Source organism: Mastomys coucha, unplaced genomic scaffold (genome assembly GCF_008632895.1).
Source record: "Mastomys coucha isolate ucsf_1 unplaced genomic scaffold, UCSF_Mcou_1 pScaffold23, whole genome shotgun sequence".
Lineage (NCBI taxonomy): Eukaryota > Metazoa > Chordata > Mammalia > Rodentia > Muridae > Mastomys > Mastomys coucha.
This window is the reverse complement of record NW_022196906.1, coordinates 70,385,585-70,401,821: the sequence shown is the minus strand read 5'-3', so window position 1 is coordinate 70,401,821 and position 16,237 is coordinate 70,385,585.

Sequence of the window (16,237 nt, the reverse complement as noted above, 5' to 3'; positions counted from 1 at the left end):
ACCCTGTTTGGAAAAAGAAGGCTGCTATCTTATTTTTTAATGTTGTTGCTATTAACATTTAAGCTGAGAATTTTGTTATAATTTAAAAAGGTTTATTTGTTTATTTATTTATATTTGTGTGTGTGCACTTGTATATCTGTGTGTGTGTGTGTAGGGTAGAGAACAACTTTGTGCACTCAGTTCTTTCCTTCCACTTTTATGTGGATTCTGAGAATTAAACACAGATAGTTAGGCTTGTGTGGCAAGCACTTTACCCACTGAACCATCTATCTGTTCCTTGGTTGTCATCTCTCTGGCGGTGGTCATTTATTTCTTCCTAATCTGTTTTAATTTATTCTGTTTTTGATCATGCAGTTTATAACAGTACACACCCCTTCCTCACACTTAATCTTCTTTACAATTTGTTTTGAAAATTCTCTGCTTTCACTCTTCTGGAATTCTCTCCCCCCACCTCCCGCCTCAGCCAGTATTATTTCCTATGATAGTTAATCCTGATTGTCAATTTGATTGGCTTTGAGGAATCTAGCAGATAAATAAAACACATATCTAGGCATTTCCACAGGAATTTTTCAAATATGAATGGCATGCAGAAGAGTAACTGAGGAGAAAAGATGGCATGGTGGAGAGAATGGTCTCTCATAGGCTCATATATTCAAATGTTTGGTTCCCAGTTAGTGGAACTATTTGGAAAGGATTAGGAGGTGTGTCATAGAGCTGGTCATTGAGTTTTCAATAGAAAGGTTTCAGGAAGATATCAAGGAAGAGTAGAAGAAACAAGAAAGGAAACGTATTAGTCCGGGCTATGTACATGCATATAAATCACGATTCAATGTATTGTATACTATATGCATAAAATTATACAAAGGGAATATTTATCAGATTAGCTTTCAAACCAGAGACTCAGTCTCTTTCTTAGCCTGCAACTAGTGGGCCAGATATAAGCTCTCAGCTACTTCTTCAGTATCATGCCTGTCTGCTGCCTGCCACGATATCCACCAATGATGATAATGAATTAAACCTTTGAAACTGTAAGCAAGCCTCCAATTAAAATCTTTCTTCTACAGTTGCCTTGGTCATGGTATCACTTATAGAACAGATCCTGAATCTGGAAGGAAAGATACAATATAGGGCCCAGAAGGAATAAGAGTAAAGAAGAGAGGAAGGCAACCAGAGGGTGCGAGTTGAATTCTTCCTGATGGAACAAATCTACAGTTGCTGCCATCACCTATGACACCAAACTCCAGTTCCTAAGCAGGCTTTCAATGCAGACTGACAGCTTAACTCCCCAGGGAGCTTCAGGACTTTCACCTTTCACTGGGGCTGTACTAGCGCTTTCTTTTGGAAACTTCTATTTTCTTTGACTTGAGCAGGTGTGACGTTCTTCCACTAGCTAGGTTGTAGACAGCCAGGGTTGTGCTGCAAGTCTCTGATTTGCAAGCCATTAATCTAACAAATATAAACTTGTAATTTTATGTGTGTAATATGTAACACATTCTCTGATGATTTATATGCACACACACGTTCCTGCCTAATACATTTCCTCTCCTGTTCTTCTCTTCCTTTATATTTTCCTGGAACTCCAGTTTAGCGAAAAGTTTTACTCCACCTTCCAGGTCTTGTTTGATTGATTTTTTTATATATTTTCTGCTAAGCAATAAGCAATATGATCTCTCTCTCTCTCTCTCTCTCTCTCTCTCTCTCTCTCTCTCTCTCTCTCTTTCTTCCTCTCTCTCTCTCTTTCTCTCTCTCTCTGATGGAGTGTCACTACATGGCTGGCTTCAAACTCATGCAATCTTCCTGTTTCAGTCTCCAAGTACAGGTCTAGGCTGGCTGCTGTAAGCAATTTTTTATTAGCAGTTTCTCCAGATCATAATGTGTCATTTTGTTTCTGTTTTGCATGCTTTTTTAAATTGAAAAATTACATATATACATAAAATTACAAAATTAATGCACTGATGAATTAAAATATTTTTCTTTACAATTAACATTAAAATGAAGACATGCAAATGTTCCAGATGCTGTCAAAATCACATGCCACATGGTTCTGGATTTCAAAGGATATTTCACATAAGTGTATAATGTGCTTTGAGCAGATCCACACCTTACATACCTCCTAAACCTTTATCACATTTATCTTTATCACCCCTCCCTCCCAATAGCCCTGTCCTCTTGACAGCTTCTTCATGTCACATATGTGTGTGTTTATATATGTATATGTGTGTGTATGTATGTATACATACACATACATATGTACATGGTTTTATAGAGCAGTCTAGGAACCATGAGTGAGAGAATGTATGGTACTTAGCTCATTATTCTGACTTAATTCACTTGATAGGACAATCTACAATTGCATCTGAATTCCTGCAGACAGCACAAAGTCTCCTTCTGAGTGATAAGCAATGGTTCTTCTCCTATTTGCCTGCTCTTCTAGAGACAGACCCAGAGCTTTCCAAGATAGACCTTTGCTTTTGCCCTTTGTATGTGTTTGTTTTTCAAATGTCAGTTAATAAAACCACAGAGATGTTTATATAAGTGCTGTTTATGTTTCTGTGTGTGCACTTTTAAAGCCTTCACCTCGGTAGTATTTTCTAGAGCAGTGAATACTCTTGTTTGGCTGTCAGTTCCTTGGACAACAATGATACCCATTGCTTGCATCCCCATCACAGGTTTCCTGACCAGTTTTTAGTTATTTCTTGAGTTATGAGTCCTTTTTGCCATCAAAATTCTCTTGCCCAAAAGACACGAGTTTTCATAGAACAAAGGAAACTGCCCGGCAGAGCTCCTCGGGCTCCTTCTCCATTATCTCTTTGCAACTGGACCTTGTCCTCTGAACAGATGAGTCACATTTATCCTCACAGCACAGCTCTTTATTCATTTATTCTTCTGCTCATGTTTTAGGACTCTGGAAATCTGAGCCTAGGGAAAGGAAAGCAAATACCATACACATCTTTTTCCTTCTAAGAATGACTCTCTTCTGACTCTTCCTGCTTACTGTCTCTGCAGAAAACATGGAACCCCACATCCATCTCACAAGGAAACTTCTCCCCTGAACACTTTTATTCCAAGAGAGATGACTATGTAATGATTGGTGATTCCAACACAATAATTCTACTTCTGTAATGGGAATTTTACTGCTTAGTATTTTGTCTAGGCTTATCTTATTTATTCACAATTACTTATTAATTTAATACAAATTATTTATTATAAAGTATAATTTAATACTTATTAAGTAATGTAACTTACTAATTATTACATTAGGATTTGTGATCACTCTGACGTTTTATGTGCCTAGTGCTGAATTAAGTCATTTACATAATTAAGGAAGAAGCTGAGTTTAAGAAACAACCACTTCATTATTTTAGCCAGCACTGTACTTTTGAACCATGTTGCAGTCAAGAAAGCATGTTCTGAGAATGATCCTCAGATTTGTCCATGAAAAAACAAACCAAACCAAAACAACCCACAAAGCAAAACCACAGCTCTCATTTTAAAGGGAAGAAGAGATCATTTATTTGAATACAGACTTAGGTTATCCCAAGTTCTGACCTGGAAGCAACTTCATGAAGTTTAGTTTAACAGAACAAAGAAAGTCATACTTCAAGGCACATTTAAAATACATTAGTGGGTGTATAAGAAAGTTGGCTATGGCAAGATGGGGAAAGCTTTCCTACAGGTTTCATATGCTGTCTGCTATATCCTTACCTTTTGGCTTGGTAAAAGCTGGTTGGTTCATAAATCTTAGATTTCACAAGATGTTTTGTCTATTAGTCACGGGATGCTAGTTCTCACCCAGAGGTGGACAAGAAATGGATATTCAGGGAGCTAATGCTAGTCCAGATAGAGTAGTCTCCAGATCAGCAACATTCCATATCACTGCACTCCGATCAGTCAGTTATTCTTTGCAGGCACAGCTTCTTCCCAATATTTCTCATTGATAGATTAAAGACCTGTGATTCAACTCTGCATCTGCCTAGTAATATATGCATAAGCTTTATAAAGTAGTATACATTATTTTATGCAACAGATATTATATTTATAAAATAATATGTATTATATAAAATTATATATATTATATACATAATATATACATATAAAATTACAGAATGTTCATGATTTCATATGAATTTCATGATCTGAATTATACTATTGATCAGAAATTATAATATCTAACTCACCGAGCTACCAAGCAGATAAATTAGATTATATATGCAAAGCACTTAGCTTAGTGCTTAAATTAGCATACTAGTAGTCAATAAATAGATCCTGGTATTCTTTTCAGAAGTTATAAAACTGCAGCATTCTTAGGCCAGAACCAATGTTGTACTCCTCATGTATCATAAACTTTTATAATATTGTCAAGTATTAAATTGGCTAAGATGAAAAAAATCAAGTCATGGTAAAATAAAAAATTAAATTTATATATTTTAGTTTAAAGCAACTCCTTCTTAGTTTCTTATTTTTCCCCACTATATTTCACATAGGCTAAAAATCCATCAATTCATTTAGGAAATGAGGGTAACAAACTCACATTATAAAACTCACATTATAGCCAGCACTGTAGTAGTCCTATAGCTAGAACTACTACAAATCAGATTCTTTCATTTCAAATAATTTAAAAGCAAAGGTACTCAAGACATTCTCCAAGGATTAGCTATCTACTTCAGTATGCTACCATTATTAGGCCAGGAGCAGCTCAGAACTGAGACTATTTTGAGAAAAGTAGGCAAGAAAGTACAACTTATTTTAAACTATGATGAACTAGCCAGCTCTAACCTGGGAAAAACCATCTCTAAGGTCTATCACCTTGACAACCTTCATATACCCTTCAAGGTCAGGCCTAAATACTGGGTGCTGAATTGAGTATGTATTAGTCAGGGTTTCTATTCCTGAACAAACATCATGACCAAGAAGCAAGCTGAGGAGGAAAGAATTTATTCAGCTTACATTTCTACATTGCTATTCATCACCAAAGGAAGTCAGGACTGGAACTCAAGCACATCAGGAAGCAGGAGCTGACACAGAGGCCATGGAGGGATGCTGGCTTGCTTTCCCTGACTTGCTAAGCTTACTCTCTTATAGAACCCAAGACTACCAGCCCAGGGATCGCACCACCCATAATGAACCCTCCCACCCTTGATCACTAATTGATAAAACGTCTTACAGCTGGATCTCATGGAGGCATTTCCTCAAGGGAGGCTCCTTTCTCTGTGACAACTCCAGCTTGTGTCAAGTTGACACACACACACACACACAAAAAAAAAAAAAAAAACAGCCAGTACATCTTCCTTATTTTTCTGTATAGCACAAAAGACCAGACAACTTGCTCTTTCACAACCATTATGCCGTGAAAGGCCACGAGTTTGAGGAGCAAGGAATGGGAGTTATCTGGGAAAGGTTGGAGAGAGAAAAGGTGTGAGGAAAATGATGTAATTATATTTGAATATCAAAAATGTATTTTTCCTGGTCTTTCAAGCCTTTGTTCAGGTCACAAAACTTCTTACAAATTTCTTGACAGTTTTACTTTTCAAAAAATTTCTATAGTACTTACCTCTATATCAGTTCAGTTTCCTTTGCCTTTCTTTTTTATAATCTTATTTATTTTGCTTTAACGGTAGTAGTTCAATAACATTTAAAACTTTAATCATTAGTTAATCTTCCACAAAGGAAGTATCAGATCTAGGCAAGTTAAGAGATAAATCCTACTTACCTTTAAAGAAATAGATTATTTCTCTTATATGAACTTTCCAGACAGAAAAATAATCCAAAAAACTACCCTTTCTTTTTACAATGCTAAAATAATCTTGATATTATAAGTAGACAATGTGAATGAATTATGTTCCAGATCAATCTGTTTATGAAAGTAACTGCCAAAAATCTAACCAAGTATTGCTAAAATGAATTGAAGGAATATTAAAAACATAATATGAAATTCTTATATTCCAGATTTAAGTTGGGTTTGCTATTAGAAAATATATGAATTTGCTAGAAGATTAAAGAAAAGGAAAAAATCTAGATTTTTTATGCAATAAAAGCACATAGGTTATTTAGGAATTAAAAATAGCCTTAGGGATAATGAACATAAAATATGCATGCTGACATTCTAAGTAAGCAATATACTTAATGGAATAATGCTTAATACACTCCCCTTTGAATCAGGGATAAGAAACATGCTACATATCACTGTTTAATATTGTGTTGGATCTCTAGTTTCTAAAAGTAAGTGTAGCTGGTAATGGTGCATGCCTATAATGTAACCAAGGGACAGATTCAGGGACATTGCCACAAGTTCTAGGTCAGCCTGTTTTGCACAGTAAATTCCAGGCCTGCTAAGACAACATTGTGAGACCCTTCCCAAAAGCATAAAGACAAAAATAAATACAAAACTAAGTATACACAATGATTTCTACTGACAAGATCCAAAGAAACAGATAGACCCTCTGCCACATTTGGTAACTGAGGGTAGGATAGACAAGACCCACTGTGGTGGTTTGTATATTCTTGGCCCAGGGAGTGGCACTATTACAGGATGTGGCCTTGTTGGAGTAGCTGTGTTCACTATGGGCATGGGCTTTAATACTCTCATCCTAGCCTCTTGGAACTCAGTCTTCTAGCTGCCTTCAGAACAAGAGGTAGAACTCTCAGCTCCTCCAGCCCATGTCTGCCTGGATGCTGCCATGCTCCCACCTTGATGATAATGGACTGAACCTCTGAACTTGTAAGCCAGCCCTAATTAAATGTTGTCCTTTATAAGCGTTGCCTTGGTCATGGTATCTGTTGACAGCAGTTAAACACTAAGATGCACACTAATGCCTAACTGCAATGTATTGATCATCCCCAGGGGTATCAAGTGCCTCGGTCTCTCCATGTATGACAGATATCTAAAGGGGAGTATACACCGTGCATTCCTGTGTACATGTTATATACACACACATGTAGTCACATTATGGAAGCCACTATTCAGCACTTCACAGGTGACTACTATGAACTGAATATGTGAGCATAAAATGCAATACCAAATTTCAAAGGCAGCATAAAAATTAAAAAACAAAACAAAACAAGTAATTCATTAATGTTTGGTAACATGTTGGAATGCTAATGTGTTCGATATGTAGAGTTAAAAGAATACCTTATTAATTACATTGATTCTACATAAAAACACAGTAGGGAAACTAAATTACATATGTGTTCCACTCTGTGAGTGGAATTATTATTTCTGATAGAATACTCTAATCTGCGGTAAATCTGACTTGAAGAGCTTGAGTCCAGCGTGGAAAGGGTGGAGGCACCCAAATGTTCTCAGGATGGAGGAGGAGAGCAGAAAGCAGCCTGGACTCTTTTCTGTTCTTGCAACCATCAGAACCGGTCTGCAGCCACCAGATCTGTCAGAGCTGAGGTGTGCAGGCTGGGGAGCTAAAGCTGGCATGTATGGAGTTGTTCCCAGCCACCAGATCTGTCAGAGCTGGGGTGTGCAGGCTGGGGAGCTAAGGCTGGCGTGTATGGAATTGCTCCCAGAAGAATGCCTGGGTTTCATCTGTGAGCCTCTACCATTTTGACCATGTTAGAAGGAGGCCAGTTCAGACTATGGTAGCATAATGGGTAAGATTCTGTAGGCATGCTAAGTCTTAGGCTTACCTACAAGAAAGTGGTGAACTCAAGTTTTATCACTTTGTCTGTTTTTCCCCCCCTAGACTCTAAGACTCTTGAGGAAGTGCTATGTGAGTTATTATTACACTGTGCTAAATGTACACACCATGTTGTGGGTGTGAAATATACTTCCTGAATCAAACCAGAATTATTTGTACAAACAATTTCCATGGACCCAAGAGCCTGATCTTAATTTAGTCCTCTTTGAGGTAATGGGAAATTGGGACCTTTTATCTTCTTAACTCTGTCCAATATGGAACCCCACATTGCAAACTCAAATCTAGATTCATTCATTTTCAAAGTGTTCTGGTGGATCTACTGTGAGCATCATTACTTCCACAGAATATGTATTAAGATGCCTTTTGGTATACAATTAGTGAAAATTCAAAATAATAATTACAGAGAGATTTGAATGGCTCCGTTACTGAATAAATAATACCATAATCCTATGTTATTCTCTTGGGCCCAATTTTTCTTCCTTTTATATAGCTAACAAATAGATTCACAGATTTCTGGTATTATTAACCATCCACTAAGTAAAGCTTTGTGATACATATCTCAAGATATAGGAGGTGTGTTTTTCATCTCCAGGCTATTTACTGTCTCTTAGGAAACTTTTAACCACATTGATACGTTCAACACCTACAGCTTTCGAAAAATGTGAACAAAACTATGAAAATTCAAGCCTGTCGGATTGCTCAGTAGAAAAGGATCTTATGTTTTTCTACCTAAGGACATCAAAGCAAGTATCCCTGTTGAGATGACATCTGGACTGAGTTGCAGATGGTGAGCAGGATTTGGATGAAAATAGACAGAATGTTATCTGCAGACAACATCTGAAGGGATGAGCAGAGCAGCAGTAAGTCACGGAAGAATGAAGTTTTAACTCTTTGGGAGCTCCCATCCTCTGTCTGTAAACTCATGTCGTGGTAGATAATAGTAAAGAATTGAAAACACTGAAGATGCGCGAGCTAAGGCAGCAGTTTAGTAAGTTGCCTAAGCGCTTGTTACAGATGGCTTACAGGAGCTGCAGAGAGCAGTGCGCTTCAAGGGAGTCTTGATGGGAGAATTAAGTAGATAACGGGACAAACGTTCAAAATGCTAGAGAAAAGAGAATCACAGAACAACCACCGATGTTTATGTACATGTGTATTAGGTGACAAGAAACGTGTGAGCCAAATCCTACAAACACTGACTTATGGACTAGTGAGACAGGCTTGCTCCCGTTCTCAGCAGTACCACTGTTCTAATTGTCCTTTTGGTCACAAACTTATCTTTCTCCTTCCTTTCAGTCATAAGATGTAAAAGTAAAACAGCTGTTATTATATCAAAATGTATTTTGCTTTCAATGCAGTTTAAAATCTGCTTTCTATTTAGGTGACCTTGCCAGATATTTTTGAACAGAGATCTTTCATGATTTCTCAGTAGCATAATGATGTAGATAATTTTTATTACTTATCTTGGGTGGCCTCTTTGGTATATTTTGTAATGGAAAATTTTCCACCCCTTTGAACTTTCCGTCATCTTTGTTTCTATCTTCAGGCTGAGTACTCTCTGGACGTGACTACCCATTTCTTTCCTATCTGTTCAGCTATTAAAAAAACAACTGGGGCTGGCAAGATGGCTCAGCAGGTAAGAACACTGACTGCTCTTCCGAAGGACCTGAGTTCGGATCCCAGCAACCACATGGTGGCTCACAACCACCCGTAATGAGATCTGACGTGCATCTGAAGACAACTACAGTGTATTTTGCAGGAGCAAGCTGGGCCAGAGTGAGCAGAGGTCCTGAGTTCAATTCCCAACAGCCACATGATGGCTCACGGCCATCTGTACAGCTATACACATAAGATAAATAAATCAATAAATAAAAAAATCTTTAAAAAAAAATACTTTAACCTGGACTGATGTTTTCTTTCTGTTTACAGCTGTTTAGTCTGATATTCTATTCTGTACTTACATTCACCTTATTATATCCATTGTTTCTAATGGTGTGTGTATGTAAGTGTGTGTATGAATGTGAGTCTGTAAATGTGTGTATGAGTGTGTGAGTGTGTAAATGTGTGTTAGTGCATGTGACTGTGTGAATGTGTGTGAGTGTGTGAATGTGTGTGTTAGTGCATGTGTGTGTGTGAGTGTGTGTGTGAGCATGTGAATGAATGTGTGTTGTGAGTGCCTGTGTGCCTGTTGTAGGTGTGCCTTTGCAACTTCATAGACTTGAAGCGTTTCCCAGCCAGGCTGGCAGCCACCAAGCCACAGTGTACCTCCTGTCTGTTTGCTCTGTGCTGGAGTTATGGACTTTAGAAAAAAATTATTTATTTACATTCCAGTTGTTGCCTCCTTCTCTGTCCCCTCTCTCACAGTTCCTCATCCCATTCCTCCTCCCTCTTGCCTCCAAGAGAGTGCTCCCCCACCCCACCAGGCCTCCCTCTTCCCTGGGGCCTCAAGTCTCTCGAGGATTAAGCTCATCTACTCCCATTGAGGCCAGACCAGGTAGACCTCTGCTACATATTTGCTAGGGGCCTCGGGCCAGCCCGTGTATGTTCTGGTTGATGGCTCAGTCTCTGGGAGCTCCCTGGTGTCTGGGTTAGTTAAGACTTCTGGTCTTCCTATGGGGCTGCCCTCTCTTTCAGCTTCTTCAATCCTTCCCCTAATTCAACCATGGGGGTCCCAGACTTCAGTTCAGTGGTTGGGTGTAATCTGCTTCTGTCTCAGTCAGCTGCTGGTAGGGCTTCGGAGTGGACAGCCACACCAGGCTCCAGCCTGCAAGCACATCATAACATAGTAGTGTCAGGCCTAGTCAAATTCTCACAAACCGAATGCAAGAACACATCAAAACCATATTCACAATAATCAAGTAGGTTTCATCCCAGAGATGCAGGGATGGTTCAATATACAAAAATCCATCAATGTAATACACTATATAAACCAACTTAAGAAAAAAAAACCACATGATCATCTCATTAGATGTTTAAAAAGCCTTCGACAAAATACAATACCCCTTCATGTTCAAAGTTCTGGAGAGATCAGGAATTCATGGCACATACTCAAACATAATAAAAGCAATATATAGCAAACAAACAGCCAACATCAAATTAAAGGAAGAGAAACTAGAAGCAATCCCACTAAAATCAGGGACATGACAAGGTTGCCCACTCTCTCCCTATCTACTCAATATAGTACTCAAAGTTCTAGCTAGAGCAATTAGACAACAAAAGGATATTAAGGGGATACAAATTGGAAAGGAAAAATTCAAGGTATCACTATTTGCAAACGATATGATAGTATACTTAAGTGACCCCGGAAATTCCACCAGAGAACTACACACCTGATAAACAACTTCAGCACAGTGGATGGATATAAAATTCACTCAAAAAAATCAGTAGTCTTATAAATGATAAACAGGCTGAGAAAGAAATTAGGGAAACAACAACCTTCACAATAGCCACAAATAATATAAAATATCTTGATGTAACTCTTACCAAGATCTGTATGACAAGAGCTTCAAATCTCTAAAAAAAAGAAATCGAAGAAGACCTCAAAAGATGGAAAGACCTCCTATGCTCATGAATTGGAAGGATTAACAGAGTGAAAATGGCCATCTTAGCAAAAGCAATCTACAGATTCAATGCAATCCCCATCAAAATTCCAACACAACTCTTCACAGAAATGGGAAGAGCAATTCTCAACATTATATGGAAAAATTAAAAAAACCCAGGATAGCCAAAACAATTCTCAACAATAAAAGAACTTCTGAGGAAATCACCATCCCTGACCTCAAGCTATACTACAAATCAATAGTGGAAAAAAAAAAAAAACGCATGTTATTGGTACAGAGACAGACAAGTTGATCAATGGAATAGAATTGAAGACCCAGAAATAAACCCATACATCTATGGACGCTTGGTCTTTGACAAAGAAGCCAAAAACATACAGTGGAAAAAAGAAAGCATCTTCAATAAATGGTGCTGGTCTAACTGGAGGTTTATATGTAGGAGAATGAAAACAGATCCTATCACCTAGCACAAAGCTCAAGTCCGAGTGGATCGAGGTCCTCAACACAAAACCAGATACACCAAATCTAGCAGAAGAGAAAGGGCAAAAGAGCCTGGAACTCGTTGGCACAGGGGAAAGTTTCCTGTGAGCTCAGGCTCTAAGATCAACAATTAGTAAACGCGACCTCACAAAACTGGAAAGCTTCTGTAAGACAAAAGACACCGACAATAGGACAAGTCAATAGGACAAATTGGCAACGTATAGATAGGGGGAAAACTCCTAACTAACCCTATACCTGGCAGAGGGCTAATATCCAAAATATATAAGGAACTCAAGAAGTTAACCTCCCAAAGCCCAAATAACCCAATTGAAAAATGGGGTACAGAGCCAACAAACCGCTGAAAGAGCCATTGCAGGTATTTGCACCCAACTAATGGACAGAAGCTACTGACTCCTGTGGTTGAATTAGGAAAAACTGAAAGAAGCTGAGTAGGAGGGCAACCCTATAGGAGGACCAGCAGTCTCAATTAACCTGGACCCTCGAGATCTCTCAGATACTGAACTACCAACCAGGCAGCATACACCAGCTGATATGAGGCCACTGACACATATACAACAGAGGACTGCCAGGTCTGGGTTTAGTCAGAGAAGATGCACCTAACCCAAGAGACTGGAGGCCCCAGGCAATTTAGAGGTCTGGTGGGGTGGGAATGTGGGGTGAAGACATCCTTATGGAGACCGGGAGTGGGGAGTAGGTATGGGATGTGGATCAGTCAGAGGGTGGACTGGGAGGGGAATAAAATCTGGAGTTTAAAAGAAAGAGAGAAAGAAAGAAAGACAGACAGACAGAAAGAAAGAGCTCAATACACAAAAAAAGAATTTAATACTTTTAAGTTTCATATTTTGTCAGACTTGTTAACAAAGTCAAGATTATTTTGCTAAAATTTATTGCTACAAAAATCACTCCACTCTCATATTTCTCATATTACAAAATTCGGAAGCATCACCCTGTGGAGGGGGGCACTCACTGTTAGAGTATAAAAGATGACATCATTAAAAGCTATTCATGTAAAATCTCTTAACTGACCACTTGTAAGCAACCATTTTAAAATGATTTATTACATTTAATGCCCTATTTATCTAAGGCTAGAAATACTGTAGCTGGGTCCCTGAGTTTCATATATCATTTTAAAAAATTTTTGCCACATTGAAAGCACATAAGCTTAAGACATACACAGTGACCATGACATTTTATACTTAGACTGTCAACATATAAAATATGCAATAAAAATTTGAGTATTTATTGTGTATCTTGCTGGTGATTTTCAAATTAAAAAAAAAAAAAAACCTTCCCTCCAGGTAATCCTACCATTTAAAGTCCTGGAGTATATTTGTTATTACAGTTATGAGATGCATATTGGAAAAAGTACTCATTTGTGTCATGAGCACTGTCTCCTAAATTTATAAGAAGCCTAATTTGTGTGTGTGTGTGTGTGTGTGTGTGTGTGTGTGTGTGTGTGTGGTCTTATAGACCTGTTTAACATATTGAATCAGTAATTCCAAATTTCGCTGCAGAACTAGACTCTAAAATAATACATAAAGGTCTTATGTATAGCTCTGTGAATCAATACCAATTCTCCTGATTCTTTTATATGTATACTTTCTGTGTGACATAAATTTTCTAAGTTGCAGGGTTTTGGAGAACACAGTAAATCTGGTATCCTCCAAACCAGAATGAGTGGTACGAACATTTTCCAGATCTGGGTCTGTGTGTCACCAATGGCATCATGGCTATTCTTTTAAGCAAAGGTAACTTAACACACTATGCACATAAAGCAGGAAAAGCCATTGCACATTTTCACCTAAGAAGTACATCTGTACAAGAAAGCTTCAAGTTTTCCTTGAGTATTTGCTCCTGTTGATTATGTTTTTGTAAAACTTTATAACTGCTATGTATTAACAGACAAAAAAATAAGTAAAGAGTAGTTTTGCAATATTTGGCGGTCCACCAACAAAACAAATAAATTCAAGAATGGATTCCATATAGGCCTGAAGAAAGAGCCACTCCTTCTATGCCTTTAACTGCTATAAATTGGCCATAAAAGTTTGGTTGCGACTCACTCCTTTACATCTGCAGCTTATTCCACCTACATGCAATCAGATCAGACCAGGTCAGATATCATCATGCCACTGAGAGATAGGCAGGATAAGATGGCAGGATAGTTGATCAGTGATGTTTTCAGAGACTATTGATGAAAGATGGGGGGGGGGGGAGAGACGCTTGTGAGAATCAAAATAGAGTCACACTGGGACATGGTAGCATTTGCCTATAATTCCCACAATTAGGAGCCTAGAACAAGAGAATCAGAAAGGTGATACTAGCCCAAGCTTCATAGTGAGACTTCGCCTCAACATTTTCAACAAAAATGGAGTCATGTGTGCCAATCCTTCCTAAAGTACCTAAATAAAGCCAAGAAGCTATGGAGAATTGGTTCTTATACATAGTTACCTGATACTAATTGAGTGGGTTTCTAACTTTGGCTCCTACTTATATTCTGTTTATATTTTCTTCATGTTTTTCACCTCAAGACTGAGGGGTAAAAAGAGTAGGGAAATGTAACCTTCCTTGAGTGAATGAAGATGTACAAAAGACCTTTGTGTCCCCACCTTTGACTAATTAGAAAAATGGACTCCAAGACATTGTGATTTCCTCAGGAATCTTATGCTGGGGGAAGGAAATAGGTGTTGTCCGGTGTTAGTACAAGGGAAAGCTTATCTCCCAGAAAGGGGTTTATAACCATTAGACTATCCTGCAGAAGGGATTAGAGACAAGTAGAGTATAGGATTATACCTTAACTGGGACTCGATAGTTGGGCACCGGTGTGACCCTCTGTTTAATTCTACATCCGTGTCAGAGCCTCTACATGGTTTGGTGGCAGAGGCTGGGTAAATGCTACTTAACTTCTGTCTTACTTTTAGCAAAGTGGTAGTTGCATCAAATAAATCTTTCTTGCTTCATTTGTTTAATTGTTCTAGTGTGTCCTAGTGGCCAAGCCTAAGTAAAGTGTTATGGGTTCCAGGATGCAGTCTCTCGCCCTAACAATTCCAGTAACATAACTGTGACATCAAAGGGCAGTGTCACGAGGAACTAGTCCCTTTTAGATGTGATACAGCCTCTTTTGGTTCATGTTCTCACCTTGACTAAACAAAAATAACCAAACCATTCTGATATTTCTTCAGTTTAAAACCTGTCTTGGCTTACTTTTCTATTGTTGTAACAGAAAACCAGAACCAAAGTGACTTATCAAAGAAAACGTTTAATTGAGCTTAGAGTTTCAGAGGGTCAGAGCCCACGATGGTTGAGCGAAGGCATAGCCCCATGCACACCAGAGAGCTCACATCTGAAAAAGCAAGTGGGAAACCGGATGCTCACTGGGAGTGGCCTGAATCTTTTGAAACCTCAATGCCCACCTCTAGTGACACATCTCCTCCAACAAGGCCACTGTCTAATCCTTCCCAAACAGTTCCACCAACTGGGGGATGGGAGGCGTATGCAAACATATGAACCTATGGGAACCATTTTCATTTAAACCACCACATTGCACTCCCTAGCTCCCATAGGCTCATGGCCATATCATAATGCAAACTGCATTTAGTTCAACTTCAAACATCCCCATAGTATTTCACTCTTAACATGGCTTAAAGGTCTGAAGTTCAAAGTTTCTCCTGAAACTTAAAGCAGTATCTTAATTGTAACCCCCTGTAAAATCAGAGCAAATTGCACACTTCCAATTTACAATGGCAGCAAATATGCATTTCCATTCCAAATGGGGAGAAATTAAAACATAGTGAGGAAATACTGGACCAAATCAAGACCAAAACCCACAGGGAAAATTCTAAATCCTGTAGTTCCGTGTCTATGTTCGAGGGCTTAGATGGGAAACATTGTAGCCCTCAGGTTAAAGTGGGGATTTATGGAAGTTAAGTGATTAATAGAGTCTTGGCTGAAGTCCACAGCTGTAAGCTACTCTAATAAATCCTGTTTTAATATGTAGATACCCATTCTATCAGTCCGTTTCCTTTAGAGAACCTTGAATAGCAGAATTTCACTCAGCAGTATTTTCATACTTAAAAGTCTGCTTAGATTTGAACAACAATTAACCTATCATTAAATATGAAGAAAACATCAAAACTTTTAGAATTTTCTCCTAAGGTATGCACAAGTTTTTGAAAGATTAATATTTTATAATAAATTTTATAATAATATAAACCAGAAATGTCTACCTCATGAGCATAAATTGTTTCAAAAATTTTTCATTTTTTTAGTTCCAGTTGCAAATAATACTGTCCATTGTTAATGATTATTTTAATCCACACTGAAATGATATTCTGAGATGTGTGGGTAGTAAAACAAATAACTAGTCATGGAATCCTATTACATGTGAAAAGCATCCTTATTCATCCTCAAAACTGTAAAACTTGTATCTTTATTTCTTAAACTATTTATTTCACAGTTGGTTTTGCTGGGACCTGGTTTCCTGCCTGAAAAATTACATTTATCTGTGTGTCTTCTCCTTGCATCTTCAAGTGCCTCCCC